Here is a 17,753-nt window from a genome sequence, read left to right as displayed (position 1 = left end):
CACCCATACAGCTGGTACCACAAATGATGTCACATTTCAGGAAGATCGGCTAATATATTCCATGGGATCAAAGGTACTGCTTAGGATGAAATGTTTTACTTCTAGTTCCCAGGCTGGTCTTTGATTCAGACCCAAATTAGAGAAAAACCTAGCCTTTCAAACAGGTCTTTGCTGAACCAATTTTGACAGCACTTAATTGACCAAGGTTATTTATTACCACATTTAGTAATTTGGGTGAGATTTCTCGTTTCTCAAAACAAGTTTTGCTTACACCCTCTCAAAAGAATGTTACTGGTATGTGGGTAGGTTGTCTGGGGCCAGCCTCTTATCTAGAGCCCAGATTCAAAAAGTCTGAGTTCAGCGAAGTGACTTAGACTGGGTGCTTTTGTTCTGTTTTGTTTAATAAGCATGTATGGATCTTGCTAAAACACGGTGCTACCCCCATCCAAGAACAATGCGGCACACATCATTTCCTGAAATAATAGAGTTGGAAGGCCATTATCTACTCACAAAACAGGCTGAAACAACAGTTCCTGATATTCTTCTCAAATACTTTAACTTCCCAAGGAATCCGGAAAAAATAATTCCATGAGCTGGTGTTGTGAATGAAGGTATGACATTTCAGTTTCCTTCACTGGAATCTAGTGACCAGCAGTAATGAATTACTACCCCCTTGGCGTTACTAAGAGGGACTCTGGCCGGGTAAGTTGTTTGTCTTTGCTTTGGGAACACTGCTCACTACCTTACAGCCTCTTGTGAGAGGGTGGCCTTGGGTCCTTTTTTGTCCACTTCTGGGAACCATCCCAGAGATTACCTGCAGCTTCTGGAACTCTACTTATTTATGGCATTATTTTTCTTTTACTCCTGAGGAGAATTTGTGGCTTCTGTTTCAGGCTTTCTGATAAGAAATGTATACTTTCTGGAGAGCATGAATATCCATTTCATCAAAACATGTTTTCGAGTAGCATGAGAGCTTTCTTTGAACCCTGTGTACCCTCTATCTTCAGTGCGGCTTGGTAGATATTCATAATAAGAGCTGTCTTCTCTGTGATCTTTAACAATCTGGGCATCACCGAGGTCGCCTAATCATGTTCATAGCAAACAAGAGAAACAAACTTCTAAAGCTTCTAATATTTAGATATTACTTTCTGGAATCTCATCTGAAGGAAAACTGGTGCAATAAATGATTTCATCATGGATTTTCTTCTTTGTGTCCTGAGAAGAAATTGGGGACAGTCAGAGACTTTGAGCCTATATAATTTGGACTATGCCAACTCTGTATCTTTGGAAACTTCCAGAAGATTGCCTGTTCAAAATTTCATCTGACTGTTGGACTTGGTTTTGACATACCTCCTTACGAAGTCAGAGGTATAACATATCGTGTGTAAGTGTCGCAGGCAGTGACATTTAGTAGGATGAAGAGAAACTTGAGACACTGTCACATTACTTAGGGGGGTTGCATAAGCCGTCTCCGGAAGTTTTTCACAGTAGGGTCGACTGCTTTCAGTCTGGTTTGTTTAGGTATTCATAAATCTTCTCCCTGTCTGGAAGTGTGGGTATTGATTTAGTGTCTTCTCATTTGGATACATCAGAATGAAATTGTTGGTCACGTTCTGTGGTGAAATATATAACTTTTAGTAGTGTGAAGTTTTGCATTTAAAATTATTTATTTATGATTGTATTAGAAATTGACCAGTTCTTTGGAAAATAGTAGATATAGCTCTATTGAGGTTTTCTTCCTTCAGGATATTCCATTAGCCTGGCCCTGACTTGGCCAACCAATATAGTTGGCAGCCTTCATCCAGCTCCTCCTGATGGCCATATGTCCGCATTCGAGAATTCCTTACCACTTGACATTGTCGTTTGACTCCCACTGACCCTTTCCAAGCCAAGAGACTCCAATTGAGAAACTGTAGATGGAAATGGTCAATTTTTTTTTAATTAAATAGGGATAGATAAAATTAAGACCATCTAAACAAGAGTCCATGACAGCAGCCAAAAGGAAAAGTAGGGCCTGAGCCATCACACATTACAGGATGGAAAGCAGCCCATGTGCGGTTCTGGGATGGTGGCTAAAGTAGTCTTTTGGGGAGGAAGAGGGCCAGGCATGAGGTCTTGGCACTTTGTTCCTTCTGTGGAGTGTGCCAGGGCCAGGTTTTGGTGGTCCTCAGTCTAATTTAAGAACTGAGAGGGAATGAACTGTGTCTGGAGCCTTAAATCCGTTGTCTTTGTTGTTTTGGCTGTGGTCTGTATCAGTGGAATCATTTTTGGCTTCTTATCTTGGCTCACTCCCAGAATGGACTTAACACAATAGTTAGCCAATTCTACAGATTCCAGTTACTTTAATAGTCTTTATAATTACCTCAGAGGGAAATCACCAGCTATGAATATTTAACGCATCTATGAAGCACTTAAATCCTAATTGCTGTCATATTTAAGGATGGCTGCCGTGAATGTTTTCTAGTGCCGACATTTTTTCCTCAGTAATTCAGCAATTCTGTGAGGTGCAGTATAGCTTTTCAGATAGCAAGAGTTTCTTAGCCTTCAACAACCAGGTACAGAACAGGCTGTAAGCAAAGAAGGAAAGTGAAATTCGAGTTTGTTCCTCATTTTCAACTCATTGTTACTCAGGCTAAATAAATGGTAAATTACAAATCTGCATTTACCATAAGACCTTGTCATCAGCATTTGCTAAGATAGAATGTTCTAAAGCGAGATCTATCCTAGACTGTATCCAGGGGCTGCATTGCTGGTCCAACCAACATCTCCCTGATTCTTATGATGTATTTTGCAAAGTCCGGGGGATATAAATGAAGTTTAAAATGTAGCTACTGCCTATATAATATTTTAGGCAGAGAAGCCAAGGCTCACCTAAATGAAATAGTTGGAACACAATGTAAAGCTCAATTGTGGAACTCTTGGATGGTACAGGAGGAAGAAATCGCTGTAGCTTCCAAGGAAACTTCGTGGCAGAGGCAGAATGTGAAGGATGAATGGACTATAACTGGACAGAAAAGAACAGAGCGTTTTTTGGAGGCTCTTGACTCTTTGATAGTAACTTCATATACATAATCTCATTGACCCAGCAGGGTGGACATCTGTATCCCTGTTTATATGGGAAAGTATGAAGGACTGGGCGGGGTGAGTAACTGACTCGGGCTTATATAGCTAGCGAGCTGCTGATCAATGATGGTTAAGCCCAGGGGCTCTGAGTTCAGGCAGTTTGGGATTTGAATCTCAGCTCCTCTGCTAACTGGCTGTGCTGAATTTCTTCGTGCTTCAGTTTTTTCACCTACAAACTAAGGGGAAGTAAGAAGAGCTGCCTCTTAGGTTTAATGGGATGAACAAACTATTTAATTAGACGAAGAATTTAGCCATTTCTGAGGTACTTACTGTAACCAATCAATAAATGTTTAGATGTGTGTGTGTATAACTAAATGTTTAAATGTGTGTGTGTGTGTGTGTGTGTGTGTGTGTGTGTGTGTGTGTGTAGAGAGAGAGATAGAGAGAGAGAGAGTTTGAGATTCTCACCTCCATCTTGTCTGACTCCAAAGTCTACGTTCTTGATACTCTATCACCTTGCAGAGGGAGCAGGTAGAAAATTCTGCACAGGATAAGAGCAAACATTTTATCTGCTAAAGAAAAGTGAAGTCCCCTTCCTGCCTGAAGTAGGGTTGGGGTGATGAAGAAGGGATTGGATAAATCATATGGAATATAGGCCCTTAGGAGCTCGAGGCCATAGGGCCCAGGAAAGCCAGCTCGTTTGGGACGGGAGAAGGGCGTGGGGAGTGTGTTGCTCTGAACTGTGTGTGAGGTAGGGGTGGGGGCTGCTGGATGGAAGTCTGCTTGGGAAGCTGGCAAGTAAAGTGAGAGAGCATGCGGTCCTGCATGGGGGAGAGTAACAGAAAGCCAAAAGAAAGGGCACATATAGGAGCTGCTGGTCGTGGTGGCACCACCTCAGTCGGGTGACAGCAGGACTGCAGGGTTCTCAGTGCTGTCCTTGCTGCTTGTGGGCACCGCCCGTGCCTCATGCCACCTCGCCAGGGCTTCTCGGCCCTAGACCTTAAACTACCCAAAGCTGCAATCAACTTTAACTCTTTTAACTCTTTTAACTCTTCTTAACTCTTTTGTCTAGAGCAAAAGAGAAAAGTCAATAATGTTTTATTCTAGATAAATCACTAAATAAAATGAATGAGAGTTGCCCCTGGGTGGCTCAGTCGGTTAAGCGCCTGACTCCCGATTCAGTTCAGGTCATGACCTCAGGGTCCTGAGATCGAGCCCCGTGTCAGGCTCCGAGCTTAGCGGGGAGTCTGCTTAGGATTCTCTCTTTCCCTTTGCCCCTCCCCTAGCTCATGTTCACACTCTCTAAATAAATAAATAGATAGATAAAATCTTTTTAAAAAATGAATGAGATAAACAGTTTACTACAGTGTCTCTTAATAGTTCTTTGGCTTCAGCAAGCCTCACATACTGTTTTAATGCCTTCCTATCATTTACTAAAGATTTAGTAAGTCAAATCAACACTTCTCAAGCTGACTTCACATGTTGAATCTCATATCCCATATTTCCTGTTTCTTACATTTCTACCCAGCGACTTATGTCTAGTATAATAATGCCCAATCTTCTTTCTTACCAATATAGGCTAATGCTTATACCAGCTCTGTTAATATCAGAAGATTTAAAAAAGGGGGGGGGGCATGTTTAGCTGAATGGTCCCTGAACAAATCCTTCGTTAAACCTAAAAGCTATCATCTGTAGGCACTGCTGATCTATCAGAGGAGCCTGAGTCTGGCAAATGGTGAATAATTATTGTATATTCAGCCAGAAGCTGGAATTAACACCTACAAGAATTGTAATAATAATAAGAATATGATTAATTAGAAAAGAGTTTGTAGAAATGATTAAGAATATGGAATTAGAACCAGACAGCCCCAGGGTCAAGTCCTGACCTTACTTCTCACCAGCAGAATCAACCTCGTCCATTATTTCATGCCGTCAGCCTCAGCTTCCCTCATCTGAGTCCTACAAGGGCTAGATGGGGTAATATTTGCTTAAAACAATATTTGGCACGTAAGTGGCCCTTGGGTGGCCCCATCGGTTAAGTGTCTGACTCCTGGTTTTGGCTCAGGTCAGGATCTCAGGGTCGTGGGATCAAGCCCCACGTCGGGCTCTACACTAGCCTGGAGTCTGCTTACGATCCTCTCTCCCTCTGCCTCCCCCTCCCCCTATAAATAATAAAATAAATCTTTAAAAAAAAAAACACTTTAACAATGCTCGGTAGATGTTTCTTGTGTTCGTTTGTTTGTTTTGTCTTTGCTCAGTAAATGTTAGTACTTGTGGATCCCACATTATTCTTTACAGAAAAAGCCTTGCTCTGCTGTTTGTTTTATTTGAACCTGTCAGTCCTGTGTAGTTGCAGGAAAGGTGTTGCTGTTCTCCTGTGATGCCAAGAACGGAAGTTCAAGGAGAGGCAAAGTAACTTAACTAAAGCTCGTTAATTGCAAACCCAGGATTCAAACTCTGGTGCTCTCTCCTCTGGGTTTTTCAGCGATCCAAGGAGACCTGGTTTTCTTGGATTAAAGAGCCAGTCCCTGATAGCAGCAGTTTCCAACCAGACCAGGGGCAGTGAGAACACGTGACAAGAGCTTCCTGTCCTCGCCATTCGGATTCTTGGGCCAGATGATTGAAATGAGAAAATGAGGGACAATGTAAGGAGTTTTAAGCAGAGTTCATTGTATTCACCTTCAAGGACTCTACCTTTTCCTCTAAGGCTACATCTTTCCTACTTTTCAATGTTAAAATATTCTTACAAAATGGTGGCTGAATGTGAGCTATTTTTTCGTTAACCTGTCTGTCCGATGTCACAGAACTTAGACAAAACCACCTTGGGCCACAAATTTTGTTTTTGAAATGTTTTCTAATATGTGGAATTTGAGAAAAAGACAGATGAACATAGGGGAAGGGAAAGAAAAATAAGATAAAAAAAAAAAACAGGGAGGGAGACAAAGCGGAAGAGACGCTGACTCAGGGAAACAAACAGGGTCGCTGGAGCAGAGGTGGGTGGGGGAATGGGTACCTGCGGGACGGCCATGAAGGAGGCCACGGGACGTGACGCGCACTGGCTGTTCCATGCAGCTGACGGATCGCTCAACTCCACCCCTGAAACTAATAATATAATACACTGTTTGCTGACTAAATACAATTTATATTTTAAAAAAAACCTGATCTAAAGTTTGAGAAGTGCTTCTAGCCCTCGTGTGATTTCATTATTATAGGTCTTACTGGTTTTAAGTTCCTGGTGTTACTTAGTCTATCCACATCAGGCCTTAAAGTCCGGCCCTTGGATTTGTGTGTGGTTTCCCTTCTCTGTGCTTCTCTTTTTGAAGTATCTAAGTTACTGCTTCTTAGCCTTTTTGGCAGAAATCAGTCATTTTAGGAAACCAAAATGAAAATTATGATGCCTCTCTCCCCTCCACCCCTAAAAAATACATACACAATTATTGGCACAAATTGAGCAGTTCATAAACTTGGTGGTGCTCAAACCCAGGAACCTCTAGGTGGCTCTAGTTGTCTGTTCGCGTGACCCATTTTGTTCGTTTGTTTCCTCTTACTCCTGTCAGGTGTTAGGGCTCACAAGATCGGTTTTACAAGGGTGGAAGGTGCAGTTTTAGGACTCAATGTTTATTTTGAGGTTCCTACAGCACTTGTGGGTTTTCGGGTGGAACTAGCCGTTGATGGAAGATTGTGGGAAGCCAGGAGTCTTCTGTAGAGTCGGTAAGAATAGAAATTGAAGTAACACCTTTGGAGGGCAATCTGGAAATATCTACCGACATTTAAAATACGGACACTTGCATTTGTATGTTAAGGCATGTACACGGAGATCTTTGTTGGGGCTTTTCATGGTGGAGCAAATGATTGGAAACACACAAATGTCCATTAGTTTGGAACTAGTTGAATAAATTATGGTATATTCATATTAGTATACTCTGTAGCCATGAAAAAGGATGAGGTAGCACTATAACAAAATGAAATGACCCCCATTTTTTAAATAAAGAAAAGCACACATCCATGAATTTGGGTATCTCCAGCATATATTCTAGCAGCTGGTGGTAATATTGCCTTGGAGGTGGGGTCTGGGAAGCCAAATCTACAACAGGAGACACACTTGCTTTTTTCATTTATTGTAGTGACTAAGTTATTTTATTTTTTATTTTATTTTTTCCCCAAGTGATTTAAATTATATCCTTGTTTTACTTATTCAATAAGGTAACTTAAAAATGAATTCCTTTTTTAAAGTTAGCTTTAAAAAATTGAATTAACTTTTAAAATCACTATGCAGTATGAGAAAAAGAGGTTAGAATATATTTAGGTTAAATTGCCTAAGTGAAAAGGGATGAGGGGAGGCTGGGTAGCTCAGTGGGTTAAGGGTCCGACTCTCAGTTTTGGTTCAAGTCAGGCTCTCAGGGTGGTAAGACTGAACCCCACACTGCATCGGGGGTCCACGCTCAGCAGGGAGTCTGCTGGAGGGTCTCTCCTTCTGAACCTCCCCTTCTCAGACACTCTCCCTCTCAAATACATATGTCAGTCTTAAAAAAAAGGGAGGGATAATGCAAAATTAACGGTTTTCTTTTGGCCTCATTCTCTAATGTGGGGATGAGGGGGCACCTGATAGCTTTAAGAACTGGTACATGAATAAATCAAAGGAAATAGCTGTTCACACAGCATGGGGCCAGGCTAAGGAATTTACCACCACAGACAGTCATGGAGTCAGATATTGTGGCTGGAGCTTTTTTTTTTTTTGAAGTCTGGTCACTTCTGTCCAGTCATAACATTTGTAGTTATGCAAGAAAAGATAAGGATAATCAAATCTGATGGTGCAGGATGTAAGCCGATCGTTGGAAAGGAAGGAATTTCTCCCCAGCCTCCCTTCTTTTTTGGCTTCTCCCAGTGCCTCAGAATAACATTACACAATTAGCTAGGTTCACTTTGAAGAATTGACAGTACTTCCTCTGAATCATTAGGTATCATCCATGGCCAGGGGAAGGATTCCAGACCTGACAGGGCAGCAAAGCTCGCGACTCTTTTATTTTTTGCACCCAGAGTGGTGGCCCCTGGGGTTCAGAGGTGAACATGTTGGCAGGGGAGCCCCCTTGCTGCTGGGCTGCTCCTGCCATTCCTGGGGAAAGAACATACTCAAAGGGAAAGAACAGGTTTCAATTCTCCTCCTGTGGAGCTGGTGATCTCCTATCAACAACAAAGGCTAGATTATCGCGGGAGGGACTGAATAGATACTCAGGAAATAACTCATGCTTTTTCTCTTTCCTTCTTTGGCTACAGCTTGTAATGAATCCCTCCACCAGGGGTAGACAGAAGACATAAACTACCAGTCTCATTTCGCCCGGCTTCAGGTCTTACAGGGTTACCGCTCATGTTTATCCACGTGACTCAAGAAACACGGCACCCTTCCATGTAGCTCTGTCTTCTGTTTAAAGATGAACAGTAGAATGGATCCAACGGACTTCGATTTGGAGTTCCACTTAACAAGACGCACTGCAGAATGACTCCATTCTGTCCCTCTCGTGTGATCAGCTCCAGGGTAAACCATTAAGTGTCCAATCATGGGAATAAGAGGACCCTCTTGTTAAATGGGATTTCTCTCATATTATGGAATCCGGAAGGAGGCAGACAGAGTGTTTGTTAAATGTGCAGGATGAAAGCGTATCCTTATTCCCGGGCTTTGCTTTGATGGGCCTTTTCCATCAACCCTCGGCTGGACGAGCTGGGGACAACAGAGTTAGTGACCCCCGACCCATCTGGTAGCTGGACACAGGGGACAGCCTCTTACATATCCCAGATCTGCTTCAAACAGTGGGTCATCCAAACATCCAAAGCCAGGAGAAAATGTGTCTCCATCATTATCGTGTGACTTAATTACACACTAGAAAGTTCTAACCGAACCTTAAAAAAAGAAGCCCTCTTGTTACATATAATTAGAATTCCTTTTTGTGCTATCCAGACCCATTGGCACTGGCAACCTTCTCAGGAGACCCATCGCGTTTACTTTCTGTGGCGATGGAAATGCGCTGTATCTCTTCTGCCCAGTGGGGTGGCCGTTAGCTACATCGGACTCTTGAGCACTTACGATGTGGCCAGTGGGACCGAGGCACTGAATGTTGAGTGCGATTCGACTTGAATTAACTTATGAACAATAACGCGCCATCTGGAATTAGCGCTCCTTCCGTCCCCATCTCATTTTGACATTAGCGTCCCAGCAGGTGACATCGCCATTGCCTTCCTTCCCGGGCAGTGCGTTGGCTCCCTTTTGTCATTAGGTTTTAAAAGCGACACTCAGGTGTCACTTGGCTGTTTTCACACAGTTTTAGTAAAAGCGACACAGTCTCACCACTGTGGAAAGGCTGGGGGCTGCCCTTACGCCTAACCCCTGAATGGCGATCTCAGGCCACAACCTCAGCGAGGCCTCTTTTTTCTAAATGGAGCAACTGGGAGTGAAAAATCTAGGAATCTCATGTTTGCATAACTGAGAGCCACATGGGGTACTAGGAAATTCCATCAGTAAGCCAAGTAACTTCTTAGCAACAGGGCCCGTGTCCTTTATCTGTTTCCTTAGTTCCTAGCATAAATTTTAATGTTTCTCAAATGAGTGAAATAATATGTGGAATAAACTGATGTGGCTCAGAAACGATGCCGGTGACAGAGCACTGAAGACGGTGTCTTTATTAGCAGGTAGGTCACAGAAACAAGACAACGTACAATAATCTGAATTTACGGGACAACTAATAGAAAGACACTGCAAACCCAACTATGACTAGTGCTATACTCATTTATTCTGTACAGATAGGTGAAACCAGAAAAAATTTTCATTTTCCACAACCTTCTTTTGGATTGAGTTTCTACAACGGCCTTTCTCTCCTCCTGGACATTCCTTTCCATCTTGACTTCCTTTGCACCCCTGCCCTGAGAGACATGGCGTAGTCAGCCGCCTCCCCGCCCTGACTCCTGCCCCGTTTTACCATCATCATGGTCCGTGTGTGAAAATACTTTGTAAACTGAAGCCCTTAACAGAACGAGCGCCTCACTTTTCTATTTTAAGATGTTTTCACAGGATAACCACAGCCTTTCCTAGTCCCTTTTCTGCTTTCTTTTTGGTTCTCATGTAGACAGTCCATCAGTTTCTTTCTTTGATAATTCATTCCTGCCCTAAAGGCTTTTTTTTTTTTTTTTTTTTTTTTTTGACAGACAGAAATCACAAGTAGGCAGAGAGGCAGGCAGAGAGAGAGAGGAGGAAGCAAGCTCCCTGCTGAGCAGAGAGCCCAACACAGGGCTCGATCCCAGGACCCTGGGATCATGACCTGAGCCGAAGGCAGGGGCTTTAACCCACTGAGCCACCCAGGTACCCCAAGGCTTTTATTTTTTTAATTGTATCTGATGACTTATATGTCCCACCATCTCAACTGCTGTAACTTCATTTCCTTCTTTGTATCAAAGCATCCTTGAAACCCCAACTCGTGGGGCTCCTGGGTAGCTCAGCTCATGAAGCCTCTACCTATGGCTCAGGTCACATCTCAGGGTCCTGGGATCAGACCCCGTGTCAGGCTCTCTGCTCAGTGGGGAGCCTGCTTTCCTTCTGCCTCTGTGCCCCCAATCCCTGCTTGTGTCCTCTCTCTCTCTTTCTCTCTCGATCTCTCAAATAAATAAATAAAATCTTTAAAGAAAAAAATGAAGCCCCAATTCATATATAGAAGTTTCTCAAACAGCAAAACCTGTGTGTTACAGAAGAAAGAACTCAGAGCTCTAAGAAGTGTGAACAACTGATTTAAGAATTTACTTGAGTCACTAGCTGGTTGGATGATCAACTATACTTCAATTTTTTAAAATGTACAAATAAAATAAAATACCAAATGATGTTTAAAAAAATATAGAGGGGCCCCTGGCTGGCTCAGCCACTTAAACATATGACTTTGGCTCAGGTCATGGTCTCAGGGTCCTGGATGGAGCCTCGGGGTGGGCTCCCTGCTCAGCGGGGAGTCTGCCTGACCCTCTGCCTCTACCTCTGCTCCTGCTCATGTTCTCTCTCTCTCTCTCACTCTCGCTCTCTGTCTCTCAAATGAACAGATAAAATCTTTGAAAAAAATTTTTTTTAAAAAATGGAAAAGATATTTTAGACTTTCAGCAATAATTGGGAGGGATATAAACGAAATTCTTCCAAGGTCCCTTGCTTGCATGTAGAAGTAAAACTGTTAATGATATTAGCTTTTCTTTTTAAGATTTTATTTAGTTATTTATTTATCTATCTATCTATTTATTTATTTATTTCTGTGATCTCCACTCCCAGTGTGGGGCTCAAACTCACAAACCCGAGGTTAAGAGTCTCAGGCTTTACCAGCTGAGCCAGCCAGGCACCATAATGTTAGCATTTGACACCCAATAGTACATGTTTGGTAGTCTTTCCTCCCCAAATAGTAAAAGATTGAGAATTGCCAAGTTAATGAAAGAAAATTATCTCAAAGTGTTGAGTCAGTTCTAAAAAAGGCAAAAAGGAAGAAGGGGAGAAAGACAACCTAGAACAGGCAAGATGAGCATAAAGCTGATGGAAGACCGTAGACTTTGAATCAAATAAATCTTAGGAAATAAATGTGTATAGTGACAAAATGCTTTTCTCAAAATATAAACATTGATAGCTAAGTTGTTTTTATAAAACTGTGCTTTTACAAGAGACACATTAAATTATGAGAACACAGAAAAGATTGAAAGCAAACATATAGAGATAAGATAGAAGATAAGAAAATGTATATTGTGGAAACACTAACCAAAAGAAAACCAGTAACCAAATGAGTATCAGAGAGAGGGTACTGAGTAAAATATATTCCAAGAGATAAAGAGAAATCCTTCAGGATGATAAAATATGTAATTTACCAACAAAATATAAAAATTCTAAATTTGCAGCAAATAATGTAAGTGCCTTAATAATTGACAAAAAAGACACTGAGAAACCAGTAAAACAATAGCAGATTTGAAAAAGACAATTAACAAGCTTGATCAAATTAGTATCCGTAGAACAGAGTACCTATGGCTACACAATAGGCAGAATATATTATTCTTTTTTTTAAAGATTTTATTTATTTATTTGACAGACAGAGATCATAAGCAGGCAGAGAGGCAGGCAGAAAGAGGAGGAAGCAGGCTCCCCGCTGAGCAGAGAGCCCGATGCGGGGCTCGATCCCAGGACCCTGAGATCATGACCTGAGCCGAAGGCAGAGGCTTAACCCACTGAGCCACCCAGGTGCCCCCAGAATATATTATTCTTAAGTACACAGGGGATATTTATGAAAAGTGACCCCATGCTGGGCCATAAACCAATATTTCAAAATATGAAGATCAGGGCGCCTGGGTCATGAGCTGGGTCATGATCTCAGGGTCATGGGATTGAGCCCCACATAGGGCTCTCTGCTCAGCAGGGAGCCTGCTTCCCCACCCCCCTCCTCTGCCTGCCTCTCTGCCTACTTGTGATCTCTGTCAAATAAATAAATAAAATCTTAAAAAAAAATACGAAGATCACACATACTGTGTTCTGACAACTTAGAATAAAGCTATAAATTAAAAATGAAAATATTACTAGAAATAGATATTAGGTCTAAATAAGCCCTAGGTTCAAAGAGAAATCACAGTAGAGGTCAGCAAATATTGTAAACTGAAAGAGAATGTGTGACATTGGAGCTATGGGGATGCCACTAAAGCCACGCTTAAAGGAAAATTTATAGTTTAAAAAAAAAATTTTTAAGATTTTATTTATTTATTGGAAAGAGAGATCAGAAGTAGACAGAGAGGCAGGCAGAGAGAGAGGAGGAAGCAGGCTCCCTGCTGAGCAGAGAGCCCAATGCGGGGCTCGATCCCAGGACCCTGGCTGGGATCATGACCTGAGCTGAAGGCAGCGGCTTAACCCACGGAGCCACCCAGGCGCCCCTGATATTTGAAACATCTCTTTATACCATGCTAATCAGGCGCCCCTATAGTTTAAAATTTTTAAACTGAATTTAAATTTACAAAAATATTGAAAAATATTAGATACACAAATGAACTTAAATTTACAGAAAAATAGTACATGGGAAGGAAATACTAAAAATCAGTTTTCTAATAACTCATCTCTAGAAGTGTGAGAAAAACAGCAAATTAAACCTAAAGAAAGTAGAAATAAAGGGCATGGCTGGGTGGCTTAGTCGGTTAGGTAGCCGACTCTAGATTTTGGTCCAGGTCATGATCTAAGGTTCCTGGAATGAGTCCTGCATTGGGCTCCCTGCTCAGCGGGAGTCTGGTTGTCTCCCTGTCCCTCCACCCCCGCCCCGGCTCTTTCTCACTCTCGCTCTCTAAAAATAAATAAATAAATAAATAAATAAATCTTAAAAAAAAAAAAAAAACAAAACCACCCGAAATAGAGAATAAATAGATGAGAGGAATGAACAAAACAGAAAATAGCAACAGAGAGGACCTACAGAGCTAAACATTCTGTATTTGACAGGACTAAAGAAATGATGCGACACTTGTTATAAGAGCATGACTTGGAAGAGTCCCAAATTCTATCGGCAGCAGAATGGATAAATAAATTGTGGTTTGTTCATACAGTGCAATGCTCTACAGATGCCCAAAATGAACTGACCCAGCCACAGACCATAATATGATGAGTCTCACGAATGTAGAGTAAAATCAGCTAGATGCAAAATTATATATACTATATGATTCCACTTATATAATGTTCAAAATAGTACAGTTAGTACCTGGTTATCCCTGGGGAGGTGGGAGATTGTAGTGATTGGGAGGGGGCTATGGGAGGAACTTCTGAGGTACCGGTAGCTGTCTACTTCTTGACGTGGGTGACAGTCCCCGGAAATATTCTCTGGATGATTTGTTGAGTTGTATGCTCTTTTGTAAAGATACAAACCTATGATGAGGTTTATTCAAAATAGGATGTATCATTTAGCTGAACTCAGGGCTCAGTGCCAGAATTGGAAAGGTGAATCAGAGGCAATGTCTGGCTTCCAGGAATTGAATATTCCTGTGGACAATGACTTAGAGACCAATGTGCTAAGTGCCGTCGACAATCAACACACAGAAGAGGGCCAGGCTTGCCTCATGGGCTGATTGGTTTCCCAAGAAGTCAACATGTGAATGGGATCTTAGAGTATCATCGGCCTCAGAACAAAATGAAGTGTCTGGGGATGTCCAGGTAGAACATTCAGGAACACAAGCCAAGTTTAAAAGAGGAGGCATGTTCACTCCGCCACTGAAAAAAGAAATGATTAGAAAAATCAGTACTTAAGTTTTGCGTTAGTGCTGAAGGCTGATCATAAAAGAGAGAATGGTCCCCTGCCAGGAGACATGCGTAAAAATAGAATCGAAGGACAAGTCTTCTTTGTTCATCTAAAACTCCATGCGTGGATCTCAGTGTCTGTAGAGTGGATTAATTTTATACGTTTGCTGGTAGCCAAGCACTGATAGGAGTAGATATTGAAGTTAAAAATTATGCACATCTTTAGGGAAAATGTGAGTGCTTCTGTGCGCCTGTTCACACGCCACTCCCCAGCTGCCGATAATGCTTCCAGAAGCACAGGGAGAACACGTCTGCTCCACGGGCTTAGGGCTTCCTGTCTGCTCGCCTTGCTCATGCTGCCCCTGCCATCCTCTCCTGCAAGCCAGCGCGGACCCTCGGTAAATTTATAGGTTACCTAGGGGAACCTTCTAAGTGGGCGGGCAGCTCCTCACTAAAGGGACATTTGGAAGGCACGCTGCGGTCCTGTTTTGTGCGTGCATCTGCTCTGCACTTAATGCCGGGCCCTGCAGTCATCTGCCCGTGAGTCTGTCTCTCATATCCATGTCCTTGTCCCCTTTGCCCACCACAGTGTCTGGCACCTCACGGGTGCTGAGCAAATGTTTGCCGAAAGCATGTTAAATAAAAGCCCAGGTGGTGAGTGGCCCTAACCATGCAGCTGTGGCATGGGGAAGGCTTATCTGTCGCCCCGTGAGGGTGTGGACTGATGAGGGGGACAATTGATCGTGCCAGTGAGGACGCTTTTGAGTGTGAAAACAGTGAGGTGCTGGTCATTTTCTACTTCTTGTAGAAAACTGGTAGCTTCCTACTTCGCCTTGAAAAAAGCTGAATTAATTAAATTAACTTAATTTAAAAGCTTGTTAATACATATGCGGGCAGGGGGCGCACCTGGGTGGCTCAGTCGGTTAAGTGTCTGCCTCCAGCTGAGGTCATGATCTCAGGGTCCTGGGATCGAGCCCCGTGTTGGGCTTCTGGCTGAGCAGGGAGCCTGCTTCCCTCTGCCGCTGCCCCTTCCCCCACCTCCCCTGCTTGTGCTCTCTCTCTCTCTCTCAAATGAATAAATAAATAATCTTAATTTTTAAAAAAAATACATACGCCAGGTTAAACTAAGGATCTTCTGGAGAAAACCGAGAGATACGGTCACCCCTGTGATGACTCTCTTACCACAGAATTATTGCAAGATATGCCTGTGTCACCCCAGAGACTCCTGTCACATCTGTGGTCCCAACCCCAGGTGACCGTGGAGAGTCTGGTATGCGAAGCACCACTCGTGTGCATTCTAGATCTCTGAGAGGAAGGTGGTCCTGGGGACTGCCGCAGACCTCCTCCTCCCGAGTTCCCGCAACAAGCCCAGGGAGGACACATGACCCTTTTAAGGTCAAGTTCCCATCTCCTGTGGGCCCTCTGGGTTCCTGCTGAATCACCAAAGCCCAGTGTTTGGCCCACATGTGGCACCGGCACACACTGAGAGGGGGGTAGTTGGGCTCCGTGGCCAGCACTGAGTTGCCAGCATCACGCCGTGTTTGCTGGGCAGGCCTGGGGTGAGCGGTGCACCCCACTCCTCCTCCGCCCTGTGCTTCTGCCGCGGAGACAGAGCCCTTCCCGGGGCCGGCTGGCACTACTGCTTTCCTGTCTCCCTGAGAAAGCTCGCCATTCTTCTCTGCCTGCAGACACCTTCAAGGCCACGGTCAGGACAGTATTCGTGGGGGCCACCGGCTAAGTTCAGGAGACAACACCAGTCTCGGGAGCCTGGGGACTTCCTAGAATACGGAGGAAAGAGGGGCTGAATAACAAAGATAGAAGTTTGCAATCAAGGAAAACATTACACCCTTCCCCCCCAACACACACACACACCCCGCCGCACCAAAAAATACTTTCCAGGCTATGTAAGGAGTACGTAAACATTGCAGCCGATGAACATTTGATAAACTATTAACTTCCCAGTTTCTCTGATAGGAAGGCTGCGAAGGGAGATAAAGCAGGGGCGCACGGCGGAGGACAAACAGCTCAGCATCCAGCAAACCTCAACTTGTTTCTTTTTTTGTTTTCAAGACGGGTTGCCATTTCCTCCGCGACGCTTGTTTATGAACGCGCTGACTCACCTCGAGGCCAGCGCCCGGCTTCCCTGCCCGAGAGATGGGCTTGCACATCTGCCAAGGGGACTCGGGGCGAGAGATAACGGGCGGCGACAACAAGTCTTCCTCAGTCTGCCGGCCAAAAGCACTTTTGGCACTGGGTGTGTTTGGGGGGGGGGGGGAGGAGTGTGCTGAGAATAACTTATCGTCAGTGCCCCGAAAGCTCTGAAGTTCTGGAAGCCCGGAGTGGTTGTTTGCCAGACAGAGATAATGGACAGGATGCGACTGAGAGCCAGAGGCCCCGGGGAAGTCAGGCTACACCTGGCAGCCGCTGGAAAGGAAAAGGGGATGAAGCAGCCGGTGAGCACATGGTTTCCTGGTTGCCCAGTCCTTGCTGTCAACACGAGCCAACGGTCTCAAGTTAGCCCAAAGGACTGACTTCTTATCACTGAGCTGGGTTAAAAACAAAAACAAAAACAAAACAAACTGTAATGCGTTGTGTTGCAAAGAGGAATTTCCAGAGATGTGATTTAAAAAAAAATAAATTAATGCAAGCAACTCATCTTGGAGAGAGAATCTGTTCATTTGCGGTAGTTCTGGTTAAAAAATACGTGATTGAAGGCGCTTGGGTGGCTCAGTGGGTTAAGCCTCTACCTTCGGCTCGGGTCATGATCCCGGGGGCCTGGGATCGAGTCCCGCATAGGGCTCTCTGCTCAGCAGGGAGTCTGCTTCTCCTCATCTCTCTCTCTGTCTGTCTCTCTGCCTATTTGTGATCTCTCTCTCTGTCAAATAAATAAATAAAATCTTTAAAAAACAATACGTGATTGTGTGATAAGGCTAGGGTTTGGTTGTCTTATAAATTGCTCAATCGGTAACACATCCTTCATTTTTTTTTTTTTAATTTAAATCCAATTAGGCAGGGTGCCTGGGTGGCTCAGTCGGTTAAGCAACTGCCTTAGACTCAGGTCATGGTCCTTGGGTCCTGATCTCAAGACCCGAGTTGGGCTCCCTGCTCAGCTCCCTTCTCCCTCTCTTACTCCCCCTGCTTGTGTTCCCTCTCTCGCTGTCTCTCTGTTAAATAAATAAGTAAAGTCTTTGTTAATAACAACAACAAAAAAATTAATTCAATTAGCCAACACATAGTAAGTACATCATTAGTTTCAGATGTGGTGGTCAACATTTCATCAGTTGCAGGGAACACCCAGTGCTCGTCACAGTTACCTCAGCCCTCCCCCACCCACCTCCCCTCCAGCAACTCTCCATTTGTTTGCCATAGTTAAGAGTCTCTCATGGTTTTTCTCCCTCTCTGATTTCTTCCCATTCAGTTTTCCCTCCTT

At 43.6% G+C, this 17,753-nt stretch overlaps 1 long non-coding RNA gene across 1 annotated transcript; it reads left to right on the top strand.

The window, feature by feature from the left end:
- The first annotated feature begins 382 nt into the window (after positions 1–382).
- Positions 383–16,978, top strand: LOC131834508 (uncharacterized). The gene is made up of 3 exons (XR_009354920.1): positions 383–702; positions 8,338–9,744; positions 16,394–16,978. It is a non-coding gene; the product is annotated as an uncharacterized LOC131834508 (long non-coding RNA).
- The last annotated feature ends 775 nt before the right edge of the window (positions 16,979–17,753 follow it).

This window comes from Mustela lutreola, chromosome 6, assembly GCF_030435805.1.
Source record: "Mustela lutreola isolate mMusLut2 chromosome 6, mMusLut2.pri, whole genome shotgun sequence".
Lineage (NCBI taxonomy): Eukaryota > Metazoa > Chordata > Mammalia > Carnivora > Mustelidae > Mustela > Mustela lutreola.
Note: the sequence above shows the minus strand (reverse complement) of the source record. Positions and strands in the feature narration are given on the sequence as shown.